This window comes from Oncorhynchus mykiss, chromosome 12 (genome assembly GCF_013265735.2).
Source record: "Oncorhynchus mykiss isolate Arlee chromosome 12, USDA_OmykA_1.1, whole genome shotgun sequence".
Classification (NCBI taxonomy): Eukaryota; Metazoa; Chordata; class Actinopteri; order Salmoniformes; family Salmonidae; genus Oncorhynchus; species Oncorhynchus mykiss.
The window spans coordinates 41,200,653-41,228,516 of record NC_048576.1 but is presented as its reverse complement, the minus strand read 5'-3'; the positions used below and the strand labels follow the sequence as shown (position 1 = coordinate 41,228,516).

Here is a 27,864-nt window from a genome sequence, read left to right as displayed (position 1 = left end):
ATTGTGTGTAGATTTATGTGGGAACATACTAATTTAATCAATTTTAGAATAAGGCTGTAACATAAAATGTAGAAAAAGTGAAGGGGTCTGTATACTTTCCGAATGAACTGTAGGCCTGTATAATAATAAAGTCAAGAAACACTGTACAGTTGAAGTACCCTTCCCTTAGCAGTGTAACTAAAGTCATCAGGCACTTTCAAGGGGTACTTTCTAATTATGTGTCTAAGTAGGCTATACAGGTACCAACACATCCACCACGCTGATCCTCAACACAGGGGCCCCTCAGGGGTTCGTGCTCAGCCCCCTCCTGTACTCCCTGTTCACTCATGACTGCACGGCCAGGCTTGGCTCCAACACCATCATTAGATTTGCTGATGAGACAACAGCGGTTGATCTTCGACAATGAGACAGCCGATAGGGAGTTCAGAGACCTGGCTGTGTGGTACCAGGACAACAACCTCTCCCTCAACGTGATCAAGACTAAGGAGATGATTGTGGACCACAGGAAAAAGAGGACCGAGCACTCCCCCATTCTCATCGCTGTGGAGAAGGTTGAAAGCTTCAAGTTCCTTGGTGTCCATATCACCAACAAACGAACATGGTCCAAACACACCAAGACAGTTGTGAAGAAGGCACGACAAAACCTATTCCCCCTCAGGAGACTGAAAATATTTAGCATAGGTCCTGAGATCCTCAAAAGGTCCTCAAGGCACTACAGAGGGTAGTGCAAACGGCCCAGTACATCACTGGGGCCAAGCTTCCTACCATCCAGGACCTCTATACCAGGCGGTGTCAGGGGAAGGCCCTAGAAATTGTCAGACTCCAGCCACCCTAATCATAGACTGTTCTCTCTGCTACCACACGGCAAGCGGTACCGGAGCGTCAAGTCTAGGTCCAAGAGACAGCTCCTACCCTAAGCCATAAGACTCCTGAACATCTAGTCCAATGGCTACCGAGACTATTCACATTTCCCCCCCTTCCCCTCTCCACACCACTGCCACTCTGTTGTCATCTATGCATAGTCACTTTAATTAACTCGACCTACATGCACATACTACCTCAACTAACCAGTGTCCCCGCACATTTGTTCTGTACCTGCACCCCCCTGTATATATTGTTATTTTTTTACTGCTCCTCTTTAATTACTTGTTACTTTTATCCCTTATTCATATTTTTTTAACTGGACTGTCGGTTAGAGGCTTGTAAGTAAGCATTTCACTGTAAGGTTGTATTCAGTGCATGTGACTAATAAAATTTGATTTGATCTCCTATAAGCACATGTTATTGGGCCAAGGTAGACTATAACCATATGCCATATTAATAGAAGGTGTGCATAAAGCTGCCTATTTTCTCTGTTAGGTAGGCCCGGTCTGCAGTAGTGCACTATGTAGGGATTATGGTGCCATTTGGCATGTCTGCTACTATGTGATTTATTGAAGAGGTCTATCTGATGCGCATTTAGTTTAATCAATCTGATATTAGCCATCAATCTTCTTCGTCTCACTCCTTCGCGGCTCAGCGGTCTCTAGCTGCAATCACAGTCCGTCTGTTCCCGACTGGTCCAGACTCTAGACATACACACACACCTCTGTTTCCCCTCACTATGAGGTAGTTAGGTCCCCTCTCTTTTCTCTTGCTCCAAATCAGTGGCAATGGGACTCTGCTGTTGAATAGTGAGAGCACTCGGGCAAATGAGCAAATAGGCCCATTGGTTTTGTAAGAGTGTGGTCTGTAGACTCCCAAGAGTATGATTTATTCTACCACATGAGCAAAAGGTCCGTATGTATTTAAACACGTATATGCATTCAATACAATTAGGTGGGTTGATCTCTTAGGGGCTGGGATTAAACGAAATATTTCCTTCTATTAATTCATAAATCAGAGCAGAAACATGAAGGAGCGGGGCAGCAGCTATTTCCTACAGAGGCTGCTGTGTGGACCAGATTGTGCCGATCGATACATTAACATCCCCCACTTCCTATGAATAAATAGCTGACCGACCGCTCAGAAAGGACAGGAGATTTAAGGCTATCCTTTCCCTGCAGCGGTGGTGGATGACAAAACAAGAGAAGAGAAAAGGCAGACGGGAGGGGGGAGGACAGAGCGAGACCCATAAACCATGGTTGTCTGAAGAGAGGGCGAAAAAGAGAGGGATAGATATTGCCCTTACTTGCCCTTTCTACATATACCCGACACGCAGACTCTCCTCTGAATAGAGGTGGGAAAATGCTGACCTGTCTCCACCAGGAAATTGCTGGATGTTTTTGAGGTTAAGTTGTGCAGTATTGGTTGGTTGGTTGGTTGGTATGAAGATGTGCTGTGTGAGAACTGTCCCGGAGCGTTCAGGACTCAGGGGGTTTGTAAAAGCCTTAGACTCCAGCTACGATCATCAATCTGTTTGACAGCCCCGAGGCAGAGTTTGCCCCCCCATAACGGCATAAGTGTATGCGGTTGAGCACCTTAAAATGGAATGTGTGTGTCGTAATACGTCTTTGCATCTGTGTGTTTCTTCCCGTTTGGTTGATACATCATTTGCCAAGTTTAAGCTGGGTGTGTTTGTGTCTTTGTGTGTTCCTGCAAGTCTTTATCTGTTAGCCTATATGCGAGTGTCCAGATTTGTATACCATTCCTGGCCGGTAAATAAATATGCTGTGACGACGAGTGTGAAGTGTGGTGCCTCGACTGGTTTAGCTTCTCATGAGAAGGAACTGGTCTTTGAACTGAAGGCATTTGTCCCCACCAGACAATAATACACCCATAACACAATATGCTCACTCCGCCCACTCCCCCACTCAGACAAAGCAGCGGTAGCCCCATATACACTCGCCGGCCACTTAATTAGGTACATCTAGTACTGGGCCTTCCCCCTTTTTCCTCCAGAACAGCCTGAATTATTTGGGACATTCTACAAGGTGTGGGAAACGTTCCACAGGCATGTTGGGCCATGCTAACGCGATGGCATCACGCAGTTGCTGCAGATTGGGCGGCGGTACATTCAGCCCGTTCTATTTATATTTAGAAATAAACTCTTTGGTTGAGGTCATGGGTCTGCACGGGACACTCAAGTAAACTGAACTCGCTGTCATGTGCCAGGCAATGGTTTTCCACTCCTCAATTGTCCAGTGTTGGTGATCGCGTGTATACTGGAGTTGCTTCTTCTTGTTTTTAGCTGATGGGAGTGGAACACGGTGTGGTCGCCTGCTGCAATAGCCCATCCGTGACAGGGACCGATGAGTTGTGCGTCCCGAGATGCCGTTCTGCACACCACTGTTGTACTGCGGCGTTATTTGTCTGTTTGTGGCCCGCCTGTTAGCGTGCACGATTCTTGCCATTCTCCTGCGACCTCTCTGATCAACGAGCTGGTTTCGCCCACAAGACTGCCGCTGACTGGATGTTTTTGGTTTGTGACACCATTCTCGGTTAACCCTAGACACTGTCGTGCGTGTAAAGCCCAGGAGAGCAGCCATTTCTGAGTTACTGGATCTGGCGTGCCTGGCACCCACAATCATACCACGCTCGGTCACTAGTTTTGCTCATTCTAACGTTCAATCGAACAGTAACTGAATGCCTCTATGCCCGTCTGCCTGCTTTACATTACAAGCCACAGCCACGTGACACACTGACTGTAGGAGCGATCCATTTTCATTAAATGGGTGTGTACCTAATAAACTGGCCAATTATTGTATAACAACACACACTGCACAGAAAATGTCATCTCCAATAGGACTTTCACTCCATTGATTGCAGTCGAGATCTAGCCTGCGTATTTCCCTGTAAGAAAGGCTGAGGACCGTGACAAAGGATTAAGTAAGGCTTGAAGATGAGATCAGAGATGATGTCACCCACCAATAGATCCACGATCACATGGTCACCTATTCGGTCTCTTGTCAGTGGATGACGTATTAGTTTGCATCACCCCCATTATCAGCATGAGACAAAGGGCTTTCCAATACCACATACCTCTCCGTTGTAGCTGTGGGACAAATGGGATAGTGTGTGAAGCGTTTCCTATTGTCTGTTATGAGACTTCAGCATCGTCCCTTTCCCTCTGATGTACAGTATGAGCCTCTGCTCCGACACCCCATTCCCAGTTTCCTTCCATTTCACTAAGACCCCTCCAGTGTTAATCACACTCTTCTCCCGGAGAACTATTGGGTGTGCAGGCTTTTACTCTAGCCCAGCTCATTTCTGTGTGTATGAGAAAGAAATCCAGGAATGTAAGCTGGAATTGCATTGGCAGCAGAGGGAGGCCCTAGCTACATGATTTACAGCCTGGGATGTTCACACACTTTTTTTACATTTCAACACGGCTGCTGTGTCCATGCTAAACTCCCCCCTACTCTACAGTGCACTTAGCATCACTGCTAGACTTAATCTAATGGAGGCTACCATCTAGCGATGGTAAAAAAAATCTATAGTTACTGAGCCTTCAGAATGTATTCACACCCCTTGACTGAATTTTAAATGGATTAAATTTATATTTTTAGTCACTGGCCTATACACGATACCCCATAATATCAAAGTGGAATTGATTTTCAAAACTTTAACACATTTCTAAAAATTGAAAAGCTGAAATGTCTCGAGTCAATAACTATTCAACTCCTTTGTTATGGCAAGCCAAAATAAGTTCAGTGGTTAAAATCTGCTTAACAAGTCACATAAGTTGCATGGACTCACACTGTGTGCAGTAATAGTGTTTAACATGATTTTTTAATGACTACCTCTGAACCCCACACATACAATTATCTGTAAGATCCCTCAGTTGAGCATTGCATTTCAAACACAGATTCAACCACAAAGACCAGGGAAGTTTTCCAATGCCTCGCAAAGAAGGGCATCTATTGGTAGATGGGTATAAAATCAAAAAGCAGACATTGAATATCCCTTTGAGCATGGTGAAGTTATAATTACACTTTGGATAGTGTATCAATTCACCCAGTCACTACAAGATACAGGTGTCCTTCCTAACTCAGTTGCCAGAGAGGAAGGAAATTGCTCAGGGATGTCAATATAAGGCCAGTAGTGACTTTAAAACAGTTTAATAGCTGTGATAGCCAAACACTTTTTGTCTTGTTCCTCCTGAAAGGCCTTACAGTCAAATGCATTCTCTCTGTCGCCCACACGCACTTTAAACATTTGGATAATAAAGCATTTAAAGGCTGACACTTGTTGATTTTTTGCGTTCATGAATTAAATCGCTTTAGTCGACATGTTGCGGTTCATCTGATGAAGGTGTACATGGGACTATTTATATAATGATTATGAATTTGGAGGGTATACATTTATTAAATATTAAAGCATTAGCCTTCTCACTAAAGTTGTCAGTCATAGAAAAGTAATACTTCAATCCAAACTGGTGTTGCAGCACACAGATTCCAGATTGCCTTTAGCCGATCGCTCATCATCTTCAACCATTAGTGAGTCGATGGCTTGAATAGTCTCGCTGGAAATGGAATACCACGGTAGATGCTGTGTTTTTGGTTGATTGCCATAAAGCTGAGTGACTCACTCATTCATGGCTTTGGATCAAAATAAATAAGTACCTACATTCATTCTGATAGTCTTTAATAAAGAAATGTTTTGACTGTCCACCTCATGACGTAAAACAAAGTTAGAGCACTGATTTATGTTTTGGGTCCCAAGGTGCTAAATGTGTCTCTACCTGATAATGAATGGGCGATATAAACCAAAAAGAAACTGATAATTGTGCACAACTTCAAAATTGAATGTCAATTAACTGAATGATGAGGGTGAAGGTAATTGGAATTTAGAACAATTGTGTAATTATTGGTATTATGTCCTGCACGCACACCTGAAAAAAAGACACTACTTTTTTGTTTCTACTTGGTCAGAAGAAGCTGTAACTGGACTGTAGCATATTACTTACTAAAACGGTTTTATTCTAAGAGAAACTAAAATGTTTTATAATATAAAATTATATTCCATGATATTCTTAGAATATATGTTTTGACTGAATATAAGCAGCAAGTGATGTCTGCTAAATGATCAAGTTGATGGGGCATTTATATAGCCTCGGCACCAACATAAAGCCGAGTGACTCACTCATTCATGTCTTTGGATCAAAATAAATAAGTACCAACTAGAGGTCGACCCATTAATCGGAATGGGTGATTTCAAGTTTTCATAACAATCGCAAATCGGTATTTTTGGGTGCCGATTTGCCTATTATTATTTTTATTTATTTATTATTATTATTATTTTACACCTTACACTTTATTTAATCTTTAACTAGGCAAGTCAGTTAAGAATACGTTCTTATTTTCAATGACGGCCTAGGAACGGTGGGTTAGCTGCCTTGTTCAGGGGCAGAACGACAGATTTTCACCTTGTCAGCTCGGGTGATTCAATCTTGCAACCTTACAGTTAACTAGTCCAACGCAATAACGACCTGCCTCTCTCTCGTTGCACTCCACAAGGAGACTGCCTGTTACGCGAATGCAGTAAGCCAAGGTAAGTTGCTAGCTAGCATTAAACTTATCTTATAAAAAACAATCAATCATAATCACTAGTTAACTACACATGGTTGATGATATTACTGGATATTATCTAGCATGTCCTGCATTGCATATAATCTGACTGAGCATCTAAGTATCTAACTGAACGGTGGTAGGCAGAAGCAGGCACGTAAACATTCATTCAAACTGCACTTTCAGGCGTTTTGCCAGCAGCTCTTCGTTGTGTGTCAAGCATTGCATTGTTTATGACTTCAAGCCTATCAACCTCCGAGATGAGGCTGGTGTAACCAAAGTGAAATGGCTAGCTAGCTAGCGGGCGCTAATAGCGTTTCAAATGTCCCTCGCTCTGAGCCTTCTAGTAGTTGTTCCCCTTGCTCTGCATGGGTAACGCTGCTTCGATGGTGGCTGTTGTCGTTGTGTTGCTGGTTCGAGCCCAGGGAGGAGCGAGGAGAGGGACGGAAGCTAAACTGTTACACTGGCAATACTAAAGTGCCTATAAGAACATCCAATAGTCAAAGGTTAATGAAATACAAATGGTATAGAGGGAAATAGTCCTATAATTCCTATAATAACTACAACCTAAAACTTCTTACCTGGGAATATTGAAGACTCATGTTAAAAGGAACCACCAGCTTTCATAGGTTCTCATGTTCTGAGCAAGGAATGTTAACCTTAGCTTTCTTACATAGCACATATTGCACTTTTACTTTCTTCTCCAACACTGTTTTTGCATTATTTAAACCAAATTTAACATGTTTCATTATTTACTTGATGCTAAATTGATTTTATTGATGTATTATATTATGTTAAAATAAGTGTTCATTCAGTATTGTTGTAATTGTCATTATTACAAATAAATACATTTAAAAATCGGCCGATTAATCGGTATTGGCCTTTTTTGTCCTCCAATAATCGATATCGGCGTCGAAAAATCATAATCGGTCGACCTCTAGTACCAACCTTCTTTCTGATAGTCTAGAAGTGAAGAAAAGAAAATTGTAGTGATAATAAAAAGTCACGACTCTACAATTGATCGCTAGTTTTGGTCTCGAATAAGCACGGTCCGTGAAGAGCATTTAACTAAAATAAGCGGCGAGTCAGGCGGAGAGCGACCTGTTTTAAATTATATCAGCAAAAAATATTCAGTTTTATTTAGAATGGCAAGCCAGACAAAATAAGAAGGGCCTATTGTCTCACCCCATGTTCAAGAATGGCCTTTTTCCCTTTATTGAGATTACAACCGCTCACTTTCGGTTATTTGAAAATGGTTCCAGTCTGAGAATGAGTGGTAAATTACTGTAATTAATACACTAGTTCAATATTTGGGACACAAAAGAAACCATTGATCCACCCGTTATGGGCTATTAGCAGGAAGAAAGACTCTTGCCAAGAAGGAGGGTAAAAGGGGAATTGTTTCGTCAATTTCTCAAGCCAAAACGCCTGGATGACCTTCACCAGTTCATCTTTGCTTGTACTGTAGGCTTGGCAGAGTTACGGATGAATGTTTTCAGCTGATGCCAAACAACTTTGATCGGGTTTAAATCCAGAGACCTACATGTAGAGATTAAACAAACATTTTTAGATATACTGTAGGCCTTCCGTAGGTGTTGTAGGTCTTTCATATATTTATTTGTATTTAATCTTTTATATTACTCCATGAAGGTCTATTTACCCTGCTGGCATCTTGACCCAGTTTATGCCCTCATTTGCAATGCAAACCCAGGCGGCAGTGTGTTTTGGTCCAAGCAGACCCTATTCCGGCTTACAGACAGTTTTCATCAAGCCAGCTTCTTTCTATGGTGCTTACCCATTCCAGGGTTAGGACTGTAACCACCATAGGACTTGAAAATGAGCCGGAGCTGAGAGGATCACCAAAAGTAAAGGTATTTGTATAGCTTATCAATGTGTAGGCATACTGTGCAATAAAATTGATAATTGTGTACTAAAAATGTGAATATGTTTTTGCAGAGCATACCACCATGCCGACAATCATCTGTGGAGATCAGTGGACAAAGGGTTGGACAAAAAATAAATATATATATTGGTCATGGCTCCCGAGTGGCGCAGAGGTCTAAGGCACTGCGTCTCCGTGCAAGAGGCATCACTGCAGTCCCTGGTTCGAAATCAGGCTGTATCACATCCGGCTGTGATTGGGAGTCCCATAGGACAGCGCACAATTGGCCCAGCGTCATCTGGGTTTTGCCAGTGTAGGCCGTCATTGTAAATAAGAATTTGTTCTTAACTGACTTGCCTAGTTAAATAAATATCTATGTATATGTCTTACAGGGCCTTTCCATAAGTCCACTCAAGTTTCTTCAACGGTTTTCTGACTGTGATTAGAGCGATGTTGTGCTGTGATGCCAGAAGATTCCAGACTGCATTTGCCGACAGTGAATGTTCCTGAGTGGCCGAGTTAAAGTTTTGACTTAAATCTATGGCAAGACCTGAAAATGGTTGTCTAGCAATGATCAACAACCAATTTGACAGAGCTTGAAGAATTTTGAAAAGGATAATGGGCAAACATTGCACAATCCAGGTGTGGAAGGCTCTTAGAGACTTACCCAGCTGTAAACACTGCCAAAGGTGCTTTTACAAAGTATTGATTCAGGGGTGTGAATACTTATGTAAATAAGATATGACTATTTCATGTTCAATAAATTTGCACAGCAAAAACCAAACATGTTGATAAGGGATATTGTGTGTAGATGGGTGAGAAAATCTATCTATTTTATCCATTTTGAATTTGGGCTGTAACACCACAAAATGTGGAATAAGTGAAGGGGTATGAATACTTTTTGAAGGCTCTGTACCTATGGGGATATTTTTTTTTATAATAATTTTTGCACTAGTTGGCTGTACCTGCACAAACGGCAGTATTTTTCCTTCATAGCTTGTTTTCCATCGTCTTTTTAAAAGGGTAGCCAATTTGTTTTCAGCACATTTCCATGACTGTTCAAAACTTGCTTTCACATGGCTCTTTTTTGTCCCACTGTAGCAGATAGATATATATATATATATAAATTGAGCAATATGTTTGGACAATGGAATCGCAAAATCTCAGTATTGAATCGCAATATATAGAATCGTGAGAATTACAATATGTATTGCAATTCTCACGATTCTATATATTGTCACTGGCAATTCCCAACCTAATACCTTCCCCACACTGCACAGTACATGTACCTTAGTATTGCTTCTTGTCTTAAGCTAACGTACCTCCCCTTTCGTCTTCAATTTTCTTTCCATCAGAACTCTACCTCTCCCTCTGCTCTGCCTAGGGGGCCTCCGGCAGTGAAAGCCTGGAACGTGGGAAATCCAAACTGCTGAGTTGGCTTTGGGGGTGAAAGGGTTCATTCTGGGAGTGCTCCAACAATGACTTTACAGCTGAAGACCCCCTGAATTACACTTTTGCCTCTTTTTTTTCTGCCTCTTGTAAGGAAGAAAAGGCTTGTTTTGGTTCATGGAACTAGCTTTTATTGTTTCTTGTATTATCCTGACTATCAAATGTCTAACGTTCTGTACATTTCAAAAGTAGCCTGGCTGGGCTCCAGAGAGAGATTGAATCATCGCAAAAGCTACACTAGAAATGAAACCATAGTTTAAGTTTAGCAGTTTGTGTTGTTCGACCAACAACATGATGCTGTAGTTAGCGTTGCACTGTGTGACTACTTGGAAACACTAGAAATGGGGCTATGCAATAAAGTCGGCATAGCAGCATGTTGCTGAAGAGTTCCCTGAATTACAGGGCCATGGCACCATATTGACAAGAGATGCAAGTACATTTTTAGCCCCAGTGAGTGCTTGCCTGCCTGACCGCCTGCCCTGTCATGTAAGCTACTCTCAGTGATGTCACAACAGCAGAGACAGCTCTACTGTTTGTGTACAGTAGTAGTGTGTACGGTAAGTCAACTGTTATCAGTCTTGGTTTCATAAGGGGATTTGCATTTTGGCATAATACCCCTGATCCTTAATCTCATCCAGTGTTTTAAATCCAGTCAAAAGAAAACTTCAGTTCTTACTAGCGTCAGTAAACTACAGTAGCGTTCTTCCCAGTTGGTCATAATGAATGCATCTTTCAATGTTTCTCTGTTTGTTTTGAAGCACTGCGGTGTTGCCCTACAGGCGAACAGCACTTGAAAACCTCTGCAGCCTGATAAAAATGCCAGTGTTTGAAGTGTCTGTGTGGGAGGGCCAATCCAAACACATCTACCTCCGCAGTCCCCCACTTCTCTTTAGCAAACAAGAAAAATAGAATCTGCTTATGCTGTACTTCTTCCCTGTAGCAGAATTATTTGAAACTCCTGCATTTGTTGCAGTGCAATCATGGCATCAGTTTCTGTTCGTACTTGGTACAGTGTGTTTTTGAGAAAGACAAAAATCCCATTCATCCCTGACCTATATCTAGGCTTACTATGGCATACATGTCAAATTCTTCATTTGAGACATATAGATGGTTACGTTGGTGAATCATACAAACCTGCCATGAAAAAGTTGAACGAACTAGGTCACCTTTGGCTTATGATATGATTATATTTATAGCTGCCTGTTGTGGCTGATGAGAAATTCAGATCTAGTAGTCCCTGACATGCCACCCAACTTAAGTGACATCTGACTAATTGATGTCAGAGGGACATATGGTGGGGACTATTGACCAAGTTTGGATTGTTGACAAAGTTGACTATATGCCAGTTTGGGATTTTTTGCCAATGTTGTGACTGTTGTAGACACAATTTGGATTATTGACAAATGGAAAACTATTGGCTGAGGATGACTTAACATAGGCTATAAATCATTACCAACCTCATCCGTTTGGCCTTTTGAAACATTAAACAACTGAAATGAAAACCGTAGTGGATTATGTCTGATGACAGAGGAGAGGTCAGCAATGAGATTTGGTCATCCAAGTTTTTTCCTCTGCTTGATTCCAGGATTTCCCCCCATGTGGACTCTTTCCAGCTCTGTGGGGGTTTTCAGTAGTACTATGGGCTATGTATGTCCCTGTGTGTGAGATGTTCAGTAGTACTACGGGCTATGTATGTCCCTGTGTGTGAGATTTTCAGTAGTACTACGGGCTGTGTATGTCCCTGTGTGTGAGATTTTCAGTAGTACTACGGGCTATGTATGTCCCTGTGTGTGAGATTTTCAGTAGTACTACGGGCTGTGTATGTCCCTGTGTGTGAGATTTTCAGTAGTACTACGGGCTGTGTATGTCCCTGTGTGTGAGATTTTCAGTAGTACTACGGGCTGTGTATGTCCCAGTGTGTGAGATTTTCAGTAGTACTACGGGCTATGTATGTCCCTGTGTGTGAGATTTTCAGTAGTACTATGGGCTATGTATGTCCCTGTGTGTGAGATTTTCAGTAGTACTATGGGCTATGTATGTCCCTGTGTGTGAGATTTTCCAAGCTTGTCTCCTGAGTTATTGTGGCAGCGATATAGCCTACATCAGGGGTAGGCAACTAGATTCAGCCGCGGGTCGTTTTTGGTCATAGGGGCCGGAACATAGGCTAATTATAATAATTTGTACACTGCAAATTGATCACAATTTATCCCAAAAAGAGATTATATTTGAAAAAAACTGTTTTGTATCTTGATTACATTGAGACACGATCACGTCTCCTTTTTTTTATTAGTGGGAATATGGAACAGATTTAAATTAAACACATTTGTGGGTGAATTCCTCAGTATTTTTGGACCCAAAACTAAAATCCCCAAAACTAAACAAATATTTTGGGTAGGGATGCAAATTTCGGTCAATTTTGCTGCCGACTAACTGACCCTCATTTAACTGGTCAATAAAGTTACATTTTTCCCGAACAGTAAAATGACGTGACCAACAGAAAATACTATCATATCTGTTATGTTTCCGCCCTAACAAGGCGAGTCGTCCCAAGGCGGGAAGGCAGGAGACAAGTTTAGGTCCCAGTATAAGCCCATAGAAATGCATTCGACTTATTTTGGACTTATTTTGACAGGAGTGAAACCTCGCTTAGTTTATTCGTCTCTGATACAATGCACGCCTACAAGGACCGGACATGTTTCGTTAAGCGCCAATCGATTTACAGTCAAAAGGCTATAACCTATTGAACATGCCTATTGAACATGCAACTCCTGTAATGAAACCTCATTCTAACAAAACCTAATTTTCAAACTTTTGCCAAAATGCAATTTGCGGAAAACATCGTTCTAAATAGCAGTTACATATGTGACAGAGAAGAAAATATTTTAGAAACTTAGAAAGAGCACACCTAATCTAATAGCAAATACTATGATGTGTTGCTTGTATGACTAGGATTGTGGTGCCTTTGGCTTCTGGACAAAAAAAATTAAAGTTGTGAAAACCAGTAGAACAGCAGAGAAATGCTGGTTAATGGTACGAGAAACTCTTTATAAAATAATTCCATCCACGTTTCAATAGATGGATTTTGGCAAGGCTACTTTGAAGCAAGTTAAGACATGCCTCATTATTTGAAGCGAAGTAAAACATTCAGGTTTCCAAAAGTTATACTGCCTCAAGCTCACATTGCAAAGTGGTGGGTGACGCGCTGGTAGTCAACGGTAGGCAGGCTATAGCCCATGCAGCGGAATAGCGAATGGGAGGTGCGCTTTACGCGTTGAGATTGAGAAATACAAAATATCTCATTTTTGATCATTGCCACAAGTTTTTAACACGCGATTGCATTTAGAATTGTTATCAATGACTGGGCTTACAAAAGCAGGGTTCACTCCAGTAGCCTACAGGCTTTTTGAGGAGCTGCTTTCACTCTGTCTGACTGGTGGTAGGCTATTCCGCTCCTCCAACCATGCTCTGTATGCTGTGCGCATGTGATAAATAAAATGCATTACGACTAACGAAAATACACACACACACCAATGAAATATTACAAAACTATACAAATTACCTATTGACTGATAAGCATGACCAGTCAAATGTATTTTCAGTGGCTAACCGGTTAGCCCACACACACACTCACTCACACAAAAATCACTCATGGCCTACTAACAATTTGTTCTGTGTTCACCCCCAAAATTACTAACTAGGCTTGGGCGGTATACTGGATACAGAGGTATTTGGCAATAGCCACGAGATCGTTTTTCATTTTTTTTATATACATTTCTAGATTTTTAGCTACTTTTTAAGTAAATACATGCAGTCAAATTGTGCAATAAGTTAGGAGACAAAGAAGACCGTGTTCTTCATTTCACCTGTCACATAATTTTTCATTATGAAGCCTAGTAGTCCCCAGTCATATGGTGTTTGTTTACAAGCACCCAACAACAAAACCAGAGTTTTGTGAGTAAATCACTGTTGTGATTTAGTTACAAAATGGAATTAACAACTAAATGTTTTCAAACTAGATATATTAACTATTAAGAGAGCACATTTTAGACAGTTAAATGCTTTGCAGTTGTGCATTTTGGTTTGCTAAATTAGTAGCTACTTAGCTATCTAGTTACGTGGTTAGGTTCTTAGAAAATCAAGCTTTGCTTGATAAAAGCATAGAATCCCCTCCTGGATCAAGAGCCTTGCTGTATAATATTTTTGTGTGTACAGAAAACTGTGAGTAACATCTTTGAGTTACTTATATAACTTTATGAGCTGGGATTTGTCTTGCAAATAGTTTAGGTTAGAGACTATAAAATGTTTGCCATATGCTCGTTAGCATTCTAAGGCTCAGTGGAGATTGAAAATAGCACCCTTTAGGTTCAGTTCCGGTATTACTGAATATCCCAGTATGGCACACGGTTGGTATGACAATCTGTATACTTCCCAAGCTTATTTTGAACTTGTATTTTCCTCAGCTTGTGTCCAAAAGAACACATTTTTTAATGGCTTCAATCATGTGCTCTGATGATTTTTAAGATGGGATTTAGGTGGTTTTCATGTAGTAAACCTGAAATGTAACATTCTGACAGAGTCCGCCCCAACTACCTAACTATTAGATATTTCTCTAACATCGGCAGGCATACAGTGCATTTGGGAAGTATTCAGACCCCTGGACTTTTTCCATATTTTATGTTACAACCAGTTTCTAAAATCGATTACATTAATGTTTTTCTACACACAATACCCCATAATGACAAAGCATACCATAAAAAACATACCTTATTTACAGTGCCTTGCGAAAGTATTCGGCCCCCTTGAACTTTGCGACCTTTTGCCACCTTTCAGGCTTCAAACATAAAGATATAAAACTGTATTTTTTTGTGAAGAATCAACAACAAGTGGGACACAATCATGAAGTGGAACGACATTTATTGGATATTTCAAACTTGTTTAAAAAATCAAAAACTGAAAAATTGGGCGTGCAAAATGAATCAGCCCCTTTACTTTCAGTGCAGCAAACTCTCTCCAGAAGTTCAGTGAGGATCTCTGAATGATCCAATGTTGACCTAAATGACTAATGATGATAAATACAATCCACCTGTGTGTAATCAAGTCTCCGTATAAATGCACCTGCACTGTGATAGTCTCAGAGGTCCGTTAAAAGGGCAGAGAGCATCATGAAAAACAAGGAACACACCAGGCAGGTCCGAGATACTGTTGTGAAGAAGTTTAAAGCCGGATTTGGATACAAAAAGATTTCCCAAGCTTTAAACATCCCAAGGAGCACTGTGCAAGCGATAATATTGAAATGGAAGGAGTATCAGACCACTGCAAATCTACCAAGACCTGGCCGTCCCTCTAAACTTTCAGCTCATACAAGGAGAAGACTGATCAGAGATGCAGCCAAGAGGCCCTTGATCACTCTGGATGAACTGCAGAGATCTACAGCTGAGGTGGGAGACGCTGTCCATAGGACAACAATCAGTCGTATATTGCACAAATCTGGCCTTTATGGAAGAGTGGCAAGAAGAAAGCCATTTCTTAAAGATATCCATAAAAAGTGTTGTTTAAAGTTTGCCACAAGCCACCTGGGAGACACACCAAACATGTGGAAGAAGGTGCTCTGGTCAGATGAAACCAAAATTGAACTTTTTGGCAACAATGCAAAACGTTATGTTTGGCGGAAAAGCAACACAGCTCATCACCCTGAACACACCATCCCCACTGTCAAACATGGTGGTGGCAGCATCATGGTTTGGGCCTGCTTTTCTTCAGCAGGGACAGGGAAGATGGTTAAAATTGATGGGAAGATGGATGGAGCCAAATACAGGACCATTCTGGAAGAAAACCTGATGGAGTCTGCAAAAGACCTGAGACTGGGACGGAGATTTGTCTTCCAACAAGACAATGATCCAAAACATAAAGCAAAATCTACAATGGAATGGTTCAAAAATAAACATATCCAGATGTTAGAATGGCCAAGTCAAAGTCCAGACCTGAATCCAATCGAGAATCTGTGGAAAGAACTGAAAACTGCTGTTCACAAATGCTCTCCATCCAACCTCACTGAGCTCGAGCTGTTTTGCAAGGAGGAATGGGAAAAAATGTCAGTCTCTCGATGTGCAAAACTGATAGAGACATACCCCAAGCGACTTACAGCTGTAATCGCAGCAAAAGGTGGCGCTACAAAGTATTAACTTAAGGGGGCTGAATAATTTTGCACGGCCAATTTTTCAGTTTTTGATTTGTTAAAAAAGTTTGAAATATCCAATAAATGTCGTTCCACTTCATGATTGTGTCCCACTTGTTGTTGATTCTTCACAAAAAAATACAGTTTTATATCTTTATGTTTGAAGCCTGAAGGGGCTTCAAGGGGGCCGAATACTTTCGCAAGGCACTGTACATAAGTATTCAGACCCTTTGCTATGAAATTCGAAATTGAGCTCAGGTACATCCTGTTTTCATTGATCATCCTTGAGATGTTTCGACAACTTGATTGTAGTCCACCTATGGTCAATTCAATTGATTGGACATGATTTGGAAAGGCACACACCTGTCGTCTATTTAAGGTCCCACAGTTGACAGTGCATGTCAGAGCAAAAAGCAAGTGGCCTCCATCATTCTTAATGGAAGAAGTTTGGAACCACCAAGACTCTTCCTAGAGCTTGCCACCCGGCCGGCCAAACTGAGCAATCGGGGTACAAGTGCCTTGGTCAGGGAGGTGACCAAGATCACGATGGTCACTCTGACAGATCTCCATATCTCCTCTGTGGAGATGGGAGAAACTTCCAGAAGGACAACAATCTCTGCAGCACTCCACCAAATCAGGCTTTTATGTTGGAGTGGACAGACAGAAGCCACTACTCAGTAAAAGGCACATGACAGCCCGCTTGGTGTTTGCCAAAAGGCACCAAAAGACTCTGACCACGAGAAACACGATTCTCTAGTCTGATGAAACCAAGACTGAACTCTTGGGCCTGAATGCCAAGCGTTACGTCTGGAGGAAACGCAGCACCATCCCTATGGTGGAGCATGGTGGTGGCAGCATTATGAAAACCTGCTCCAGAGCGCTCAGTACCTCAGAATGGGGCGACGGTTCACCTTCCAACAGGACAATGACCCTGAGCACACAGCCAAGGCAGCACGGGAGTGGCTTTGGGACATGTCTCTGAATGTCCTTGAGTGGTCCAGCCAGAGCCCGTACTTGAACCCAATCGATCGAACATCTCTGGAGACACCTGAAAATAGCTGTCCAGCGACACTCCCCATCCAACCTGATAGAACTTGAGATCTTCCGAGAAGAATGGGAGAAACTCCTCAAATACAGGTGTGCCAAGCTTGTAGCGTCATACCTAAGAAGACTTTAGGCTATAATAACTGCCAAAGGTGCTTCAACAAAGTACTGAGTAAAGGGTCTGAATACTTATGGGGTATCGTGTGTAGATTGAATAATAATAATGAATAATAATAATGCTATAACGTAACAAAATGTGAAAAAAGTGAAGGGGTCTGAATACTTTCCGCATGCATTGTACAGCCAGATCTCCCCTGACAAAATCTTCAAATATGTAGCCTAGCACACAGTACACACAAGCACTTTCCCAGTCAAGTCTCAATGTGTTTTAGCAGTAAAGCAGACACGGGAGGAATTGCTCATTGGGGCAGATCCAGCGGGCCAGTGCACTTGGCTCGTCCTGATGTTATGACCATGTGGCGGTCTGCTCCCCTCTCCCTCCCCCTTCTCTCAGGCTACATCCCAAATGGCTCCCTATTCCCTACATAGTGCACCATTTTTTTTATCAGAGCCCTATGTGCCCTGGTCAAAGGTAGTGCACTATGTAGAGAATAAGGTGTAATTTGGGACGCAGTCTATGACTTGACTGTCCTCACGGAAAACTGCTTCTAATGGCCATCAGATGGGATGGCACTCACAATGTCATCCCTGCTTCTGTTGCAACCATAGATCATTTATTTTAGTTTATCTTCATGCATGTCTATGGCTGCAACCATAGAAATATAATTTATAGAATGGACATATCCCCTCATACCTTGGCATTTTTGGCTGGTGTATCCTTTTTTAAGGAATTATTTTAGTTCTATAGCTACAACCCCTGGTAACCGATGGGTCAAGGCGCAAATGAAGCCACTATAAATCCTTGTTTTACATGAGTACAAGACAAAAGCCTCAGCTGGGGTCAATGGAATTATGCTTCTTGGCCTCTATGTGCAACAATGTCACCATGACCATAATTTATAGCAGTAGACTATTCTGTAAAATTACATTAATTGAAAGTAAAACTGAGCTGAAAATTGTTGTGAAATGTAAATAGACATTGATGCTCAAGTGTGGAGATTGCCTAATTCTAGAAAGGAAAGAAATACAGAGAGTGAGGCCACATGCTGGAGAAAATAACTGCTCTCCTGCAAAGGCAACCCCTTTTCCACCTCCTCTACACACCCCTCCCCTCTGTTTCTTTTGGCTCCCTCCAGCCCTCTCGCTTTGTCCTGGGGACTGTACCAATGAAAGGAGGGGGCGAGTGAGGGAAAGAGGAGAGAGCGAAAGCATGTGATGGAGAGACGGACAGAGCGGGTGTGCAGTGCAGGAAAGAAAAGCACTTTTTCATCAGCTACTTCTTCTGCTTGTGAAATTGAGCGTAATTTATGCCCTGTTGAACCAGAGCTAACTAAGACATGAAGTAGGACAAAGAGGGGGAGAGTGAGAAAGTGGGAGAGAAAGGAGCCCAGAGAGCATCACAAGGTTGAGAGATGTGGAGAACAAAACGGAATGGATGAAAACCACACAGGTCCCGACGTGGAATCTTCCAAACCCAACAAACAAGTGCTCTACTGCTGCCGGTGCTACCGCTGCCGCCCTCTTCTCGCTCTCTCAGGGAGGAGTTGCACTCCACACACACAAACCGAGAGGGAGTGTGTGTGTGTGTGTGTGTGAGCTCGTAAGGAGACGGGGCTGACATCTGTGTCCTGCAGAGTGGATTTGTATCAGACGCGAGGGGAACAGAGTTTGGTGGGACGGGGGAACCTGCCACTTTGACACGCGCGGTGAGAGATGGATTCTGCAGGCTTCGGGGTGTGTGTTAAGTAGGGGGGCTCTCTTTCTACGTTGAACCCCTGAGAGGCAGCGTGAGGGGAAGCCAAACGAAAGGCTGGACGGCGAAAGCAGTGGCAACAGGACTCTTTTGCTGTGAGTACTGAATGAGAGCACCGTTCTTCCTCTTGATCGCCTCTTGTTCTTCTTTTCAATTTTTCCTTTTCTCTGTGTTAGGAGACTGGCACCTTGACTGTACTAGATAGCTAGAAGGCAGCAATAGCTGTTCGCGTGCACATGTGTGTAATATATATATATATATATATACATACATACATACATACATACATACATACATACATACATACATACATACATACATACATACATACACATACATACACACACATTCTCTCAGGAGCAAGGCCACCGTGAATGGAATCTTCTGTCACTGTGGTGGATTTATGTCTATGTGCAAGACAGTATTTCACCGCCAGTGCAATAGTGCAATAGCAGAGGCATATGCACTGGCTGGGAGTTGGAATTACAAACTTCTTTTTTTTTACGGAGCGGCACAAATGTGTGTGTACGTGTGGCTCAGCAGCAGGGATCCCAGCTGAACAATAGACTGGTGGCTCTGTCACTCCCGGTTCATTGAACTGTCATTGAGCGCCACCGGTAATGAATTCATTCATTTGTGTGTGTGTGCGTGTGCATTTGTACATGTAGCCTTCCCTTTCCGTGTGTGCATAACATTGTGTTTGTGTGCGTACTATGTGCATGACAGCTTGAGTGTGTGCGTATCACCATCCAACACTCACCCTGTCTCTGTTCAGAAGCAGTCCAAACTCTTAAGGGGTCGATCTGCAGTTACTACATTCATTTTTGGACTTAAAAATGAGTAATATGTACCCATTTGATTCTTCAATATAACTTATAAATGCCTCATGAGCTTAGTTCAACTGTCATACACCAAAAGACAAGCTTGTTTTAGTGAATGTCAACAAACACTATAGCCTTAAAACATGGTTAAAACACTAATCATCATAGCTCTGTCTATGAATTTGAGTGGTTAAAGATGCCGTGGTACTGGATGGCTGCCGTTATGCAGTTTATTTTCTCAAAATGTATCTGCTATCATTTCTTACAACTGACAAAACATTTTGAACATCAGATCGGCACATACTTACCTCAATTATGGCTTCAACTTCGACTCGTCTGCCCTGGGCTCTTTCTGTAATTCCGGACCAATTTCCTGGCTACCCAAGAGGAAACAGCAACGTTAGACTCAAGAGAGGGTGGATCCTGGCGAGATTAAGGCGAAGGGAGAACCGGCCACCTGTTGATGATAAAAAGATGGATGACTTCCGATCACGGATTTCCTACTAACGGGACTCTCGTCATAGACCACTGGTATTTTACCCACAAGCAAGCATACAAGGCCGTCCCTTGTCCGCCATTCGTCAGATCATAACTCCGTACTCCTGCTTCCTGTTTTCAAGCAGAAGCTCAGACAGGAGTTACCCATATTACACAGGCTCCGATGCCCCGCCGCATGTGGCAGGGGCTACAGTTCATTATGGATTACAAAGGAAGACCCAGCCGTGATCTGCCCAACGATGTTCTCAGAGCATGCGCAGAACAGCTGGCAGGTATATTCATTGTAATTTTGGACGTCTCCTCATCCCAGGCTGTAACTGCCACATGTTTGAAGACGATCACCATCATTCCTGTTCATTAAAACTCTAAGGCTTCATGCCACTGACTACCTTCCTGTAGCTCTCACATCTGTAATCATGAAGTGCTTTGAGAGGCTGGTTATGGCACACATCAACTCAATCATCCCAGACACCCTGGACCCACTCCAATTTGCATACAGCCTCAACAGAAAACACAATCTCAATTTGACTCCACACTGCCTTCACCCACTATATACGAGGAACACCTTTGTGAGAATGCTGTTCATTGACTACAGCTCAGTGTTCAACACCATTGTCCCCTCCAAGCTTAAGACCCTGGGACTGAACACCTCCCTCTGCAACTGGATCCTGGACATCCTGACTTGTCGACCCCAGATGGTGTGAGGGTAGGCAACATCAACTCCCATGCTGACCCCCCCCCCCCCCCCCCCCCCCCGGAACAACAACCTCTTCCTCAACGTCAGTAAGACCAAGGAGCTGATCGTAGACTACAGGAAATGGGGGGGTCGAGCACGCCCCAATCTACATTGACAGGGCTGCAGTCAAGTCTGACAGCAACAGGCTCCTGAACAGCTTCTATCCCTGTACCATAAAACTGCTAAATAGCTAACAAAATGGTTACATGGACTATCTGAGTTGACCTTTGTATTTTATTCTTATTGTTGCACTGTCTCTATGCACACTCACAGTGCTATGTACACTATGTACACTAATACTCCAACACACACACAAACACTCCATTTGCTCACACAAATAATATGCACATACATTTATACTGCCTTTACACACTCACATACAATCATCATATACGCTGCTGCTACTCTTATATATCCTGATGCCTAGTCACCTTACCCCAAAACATATCTACCACTATCTTTCCAGTATTCCTGCACATTGTAACTATGGTACTGGAAATTAGCCTGTATATAGTATGCTTACTTACTGTTGTGTTCTTATTTATATATATTGTGTGTTTTTGTTTTACGTTATTTTTGTATTACATTGTTATTGATTACTGCGTTGTTGGGGTTAGAGCTGCTAGAAAGGCATTTCACTGTACTTGTGCATGTGACCTTATAACTTGAAACTTTATTCAGCTTTTTACCAAAACAGGTGCGGGGAGTACTTTATTGTGTCAACTGCTGATTTCCGCTTTAACACCCTACTGCCGTAATAGGGAAAGTATTTTTCGCTCGACACAAATGTTGGCCTCTTTGGGATTGCATGAGGCGTTTGTTTTCATTGCCCCTGCCCTGCGCTGAGAAAAGCCCTGCTGTTGGTATATAGGACTAGTTGTTCCCCTGCTCCGAGCGCAGGCTCTGTCTCGCTGTCTCGCTCTCTCGTGTCCCTTAACATTGTTTGTTCAGCACACTTTCTAAGTGCTTAAAGAACAAACTCCTTTCTCCTCAAAGTTCTCTGTCTGTGTAACTATTTCAGCAAACATAACACTGAAGATGAAATAGAGAAGAGGGTATGGGGAGTGGTAGCTAACAAAAGTGAAAACACAGAATAGAAGAAGAGAGGGGGAGGAAGCAAAAAAGTTGTCGCTGCAAACAGTAGGCAATGCCAAGCCATCTAGAGTTACAATGGCATTTAAACCAAGCCTGCTATTTTGCGTTCCACACGTAGCCTTGCATACTTTTTGTAACACAGTAAACCCGCTGGCTCAAAAGATGGAGATGAGATGTTTAAATAGCAGGTGAAAATGACAGGATGCTACTTCTCTAGTTCAACAATTCCAAGCACTCGAAGACTTCGAGGCTAATGCCAAGAACACCACCAAGGACCAATTAAGCTTTTCAAAATGAGGCCCTAGATGTGTTTGGAGCATGGTACTGTTGATTTCTGCCATTTTTCAAGGACAACTCCATCCATGCACTCTGAAATGGACCGTTTGACAGAGGCATGTAATTTTCCTATGATTAGAGTCCCTTGCTAGTGTGTCTAACTCTGAAGTGCAGAAGGGTGGCTAACAGTGTTGACAGGCTAACAGTGTTGACAGGCTAACAGTGTTGACAGGCTAACAGTGTTGACAGGTGCATATTGAACCTGGTCACACACACACACAGCATATGTTTTACTATCCTTGGACCTGATTTCCATTCAAAATCCTATTTTCCCTAAACCGTAACCTGAACTCCTAACCCCAAATTGAACCCCTAGCCCTAATTCTAAACCCATAGCAATGTTTTAAAACCTTAATTTAACTAGTCAAGTCATTTCAGAACAAATTCTTATTTTACAATGACGGCCAAACCCTCCCCGAACCCGAATGATGCTGGGCCAATTGTGCGCCGCCCTATGGGACTCCAGATCACGGCCGGCTGTGCAACCGCCCGGGATCAAACCAGGGTCTGTAGTGACGCCTCTAGCACTGCGAAGCAGTGCCTTAGAACGCTGCGCCACTCGGGAGTCCTGGGAGAAGTTCTTGTTTTAATATCCTTGTGGGGACTTGGGGATTTCTGGTACCCACGAGGATAGGAGCGGCAGGTAGCCTAGCGGTTAGAGTGTTGTAGTAGTATGGTGAGTACCTGAGCAAGACATTTAACCCTCATTTCTTCCAGGGGCGCTGTACTACTAGGACCCAGTAAAACAACACATTTCACTGCACCTATCTGGTGTATGTGACTAAACATGTTCTTGTTTTTTAAAATCAATTTTAGTAATACAATACAAAAGTATTGCTATCACCATACTACTACTACTATGGTATGGTACTGCTATCACCATACTACTACTATGGTATGGTACTGCAATCACCATACTACTACTATGGTATGGTACTGCTATCACCATACTACTACTATGGTATGGTACTGCTATCACCATACTACTACTATGGTATGGTACTGCTATCACCATACTACTACTATGGTATGGTACTGCTATCACCATACTACTACTATGGTATGGTACTGCTATCACCATACTACTACTATGGTATGGTACTGCTATCACTGTACTACTACTATGGTATGGTACTGCTATCACCGTACTACTACTATGGTATGGTACTGCTATCACCGTACTACTACTATGGTATGGTACTGCTATCACCATACTACTACTATGGTACTGCAATCACCATACTACTACTATGGTATGGTACTGCTATCACCATACTACTACTATGGTACTGCAATCACCGTACTACTACTATGGTATGGTACTGCTATCACCATACTACTACTATGGTATGGTACTGCTATCACCGTACTACTACTATGGTATGGTACTGCTATCACCATACTACTACTATGGTATGGTACTGCTATCACCGTACTACTACTATGGTATGGTACTGCTATCACCATACTACTACTATGGTATGGTACTGCTATCACCATACTACTACTATGGTACTGCAATCACCGTACTACTACTATGGTATGGTACTGCTATCACCATACTACTACTATGGTATGGTACTGCTATCACCGTACTACTACTATGGTATGGTACTGCTATCACCGTACTACTACTATGGTATGGTACTGCTATCACCATACTACTGCTATGGTATGGTACTGCTATCACCATACTACTACTATGGTACTGCAATCACCGTACTACTACTATGGTATGGTACTGCTATCACCGTACTACTACTATGGTACTGCAATCACCATACTATTACTATGGTATGGTACTGCTATCACCGTACTACTACTATGGTATGGTACTGCTATCACCATACTACTACTATGGTACTGCAATCACCGTACTACTACTATGGTATGGTACTGCTATCACCGTACTACTACTATGGTATGGTACTGCTATCACCATACTACTTCTATGGTATGGTACTGCTATCACCGTACTACTACTATGGTACTGCAATCACCGTACTACTACTATGATATGGTACTGCTATCACTGTACTACTACTATGGTATGGTACTGCTATCACCATACTACTACTATGGTATGGTACTGCTATCACCATACTACTACTATGGTACTGCAATCACCATACTACTACTATGGTATGGTACTGCTATCACCATACTACTACTATGGTATGATACTGCTATCACCATACTACTACTATAGTATGGTACTGCAATCACCGTACTACTACTATGGTATGGTACTGCAATCACCGTACTACTACTATGGTATGGTACTGCTATCACCATACTACTACTATGGTATGGTACTGCTATCACCATACTACTACTATGGTATGGCACTGCTATCACCATACTACTATGGTATGGTACTGCTATCACCATACTACTACTATGGTACTGCTATCACCATTCTACTACTATGCTATGGTACTGCTATCACCGTACTACTACTATGGTATGGTACTGCTATCACCATACTACTACTATGGTATGGTACTGCTATCACCATACTACTACTATGGTATGGTACTGCTATCACCATACTACTACTATGGTATGGTACTGCTATCACCGTACTACTACTATGGTATGGTACTGCTATCACCATACTACTACTATGGTATGGTACTGCTATCACCATACTACTACTATGGTACTGCAATCACCGTACTACTACTATGGTATGGTACTGCTATCACCATACTACTACTATGGTATGGTACTGCTATCACCGTACTACTACTATGGTATGGTACTGCTATCACCATACTACTGCTATGGTATGGTACTGCTATCACCATACTACTACTATGGTACTGCAATCACCGTACTACTACTATGGTATGGTACTGCTATCACCGTACTACTACTATGGTATGGTACTGCTATCACCATACTACTACTATGGTATGGTACTGCTATCACCATACTACTACTATGGTATGGTACTGCTATCACCATACTACTACTATGGTATGGTACTGCTATCACCGTACTACTACTATCACCATACTACTACTATGGTATGGTACTGCTATCACCGTACTACTATGGCTGACCCTCTAAAACAACACATTTCACTGCACCTATGTGACAAAACGTTATTTTTTTTTATACACAAGCATAAGCACACACACATTCATGGACAAATTTAAACCAAGTAACAGCCCCAGATTTATACAAAGCACTGCTGTTTAGCCTATATATCAACTGTACAGTCTCTGCTGTGGATGGTGAAGGCAGCCTACTACTGATCAGTGTTCTGTTGTTGTGTTCCATGTTGGGTGTGATCCTGCCCCAGTCCCACTGCTCCTAGATCAGTGTATTGACAACCTTGATGCTATCCTGAGGGGAACGCTACGAAGCACGCTAGATCTACTCAGGCATGTCTAAAGCTAGCCAGCTTCAGTTAGCATTCCTGAAGGATTAGTTCTGAAGGATTGGTTGCCATAGAAATGTACCTGGCTAAAGGTGAGCCACTTTCGTGGTACCGGCTATCCCGAGTTAAACTCAGACTTGACCAAAGTTAACTGACTAACTCCTCAAACGACATTTGTAGTATAGGTTAAACGCTGAGCTGTCTTCTGCAGCTGCTGAGGGTCTACCACTCATAATAACGAGAGAATCGCAAGGGTTTAAGTTTGTTTTGCCACACAAACAAGACCCCACTTAACCCTGTTTGTGTCTTTGACTGTGTACACATGATCATTTGTCCCCCCCCCCCACTGAGGTCAGTGCTTGGACGTGATGCCCCAGTCAGCACGCCCAGCTCATTCCTTTTTGATATGTCAATCACAGGGATGGCTTGGAAGCGGAGAGATACGCGGTGGGCCGTGTGGGGGAGGTGTGTGTGTTGGGGTTGTAGGGGTCTGGTGCCTGTGAGATACGCAGCAGACCCCTTCAGGCACAAAGGACAGCGAGGGCCATTCAGTTTTAATGTGTGTGTGTGTGTGTGTGTCCATAATGTGTGTGCAATGATGGGGGTGAACACAGAGACTGTTGTACTGTGTGTCTGTGTCTGTGCATGAATGGAGCACACAAACCATACAGTTCACTGCACAGTCTTGCAATCAATGGTGGATTGTAAAACATGGTCTCTGCAGTAGTAACATTGTGTTAAAGTAAAGCAATTTACCTGGGATTGATTGGGAGATATAGGCTAGCAGCTTCAACTAGGACAAAAGCAAATTGCTTGTTGGTCACTAATTGGCATGCCTAGCTTAGTAATAGGTGTTGTCAGGTGTCACACATACCTAATGTTGAGAAAGGGAGTACATGGGAGTTTGTTTCCTACTTCCGGTTCAAAAGTGAAAACGGAGAGTCATTAATTATAATGGAACCCCTTAGCTATAAATTATGCAAAAAATGTCCTTCTCGATTTCATACAAGTCATAGGCTCAATCAAATGAATGACTCCATGTCCCCCTGCATTCGACAAAACCATCTTACAAAGGCCTACAAGGGTGAGTGTATGGCACTACAGGCCTATAGCATCAAACTGTTGCGAATAACTGTTGAAGTCGGCTTCTGCATCTAAGCTTGTCAGGTCCAGTGCTCACAGCCAGATCAGGGTCCTAATTCATTAGGAACCAAACAGAAGCAAACAGTCTGAAATGGGGAGGGAGGCAAGGGGCTACCTGAATTTGTCCATTGTTTACGTTTGTTTGCGCTTTCATTACAAAACGTTTTTCAATAGTACGATATGTACTATTGAATTCGACCAAGATATCAGTTCCTCCGTGGTCTACTGAGTAACATGGAAGAGACGCTCACCTGCTGTGTGGGACGCTCCAGTCCTCATTTATATTTCATAAGAACGTGGGCAGGCGGGGGGGGGGGGGGGGGGGGCTCAGCTGGGGACAAATCAGTCTCATCATCCCACCTTATGATTGTCCCTCCTTCCTTCATGCTTCATTCTGTCAACTCCTCTTTCAATGTTCTCTTTGTTAGTTAGCTCATCTGGGAAGGGAAGGGACTTGTAACGTTTACATTTGAGGTTCTCTCTCTCTCTTCCGCTTGCGAAGTCATAGCAAAGGGATTAGGAATTGTGTGTTAAAGTGGTTTCTTCTGTCGGGGATGATACCCGAGCCTGGTTTGTGTGACGCAAAGACAAAGTGATTTGTTCATTGATGAGGGCTGGTGATTTTTCGGTTTTGTTTTCTACACAAAGCGTCTCAGAGTACGAGTGCTGTTCTGGGATCAGATCCCAACTGTCCGTATAATCATATTCACTATAATCTAAAAGGGATAACTGATCCTGGATCAGTACTCCTACACTGAGACGGTTTGTGAATACTTGCCTCGGGCTCGGTATAACTGTCAGGGGTTGTGAGGGATGATATTTATTTTGTTTTGGTTCTACTGAGAGACTCTCTTAGCTCTTGCTTGGAAGAAAGGGAGGGCGGGGGAGGTTAGACAAAGGTTAAAGGGTTGTTTCAACCAAATTATCTGTTGTCAT

At 42.6% G+C, this 27,864-nt stretch overlaps 1 protein-coding gene across 5 annotated transcripts in view; it reads left to right on the top strand.

The window, feature by feature from the left end:
* arhgap32b (Rho GTPase activating protein 32b) overlaps window positions 1–27,864 on the top strand; it is a 233,855-nt gene that overhangs the window by 135,494 nt on the left and 70,497 nt on the right. Inside the window, exon 1 of one of the 5 annotated variants that reach the window (XM_021623786.2) lies at window positions 18,353–19,006. The exons of the other annotated variants lie outside the window; for them this stretch is intronic. The gene's annotated coding sequence lies outside the window, so the exon portion shown is untranslated. Of the gene's footprint in view, window positions 1–18,352; window positions 19,007–27,864 lie in introns of those variants that run through there. 5 annotated transcript variants of the gene reach the window in all.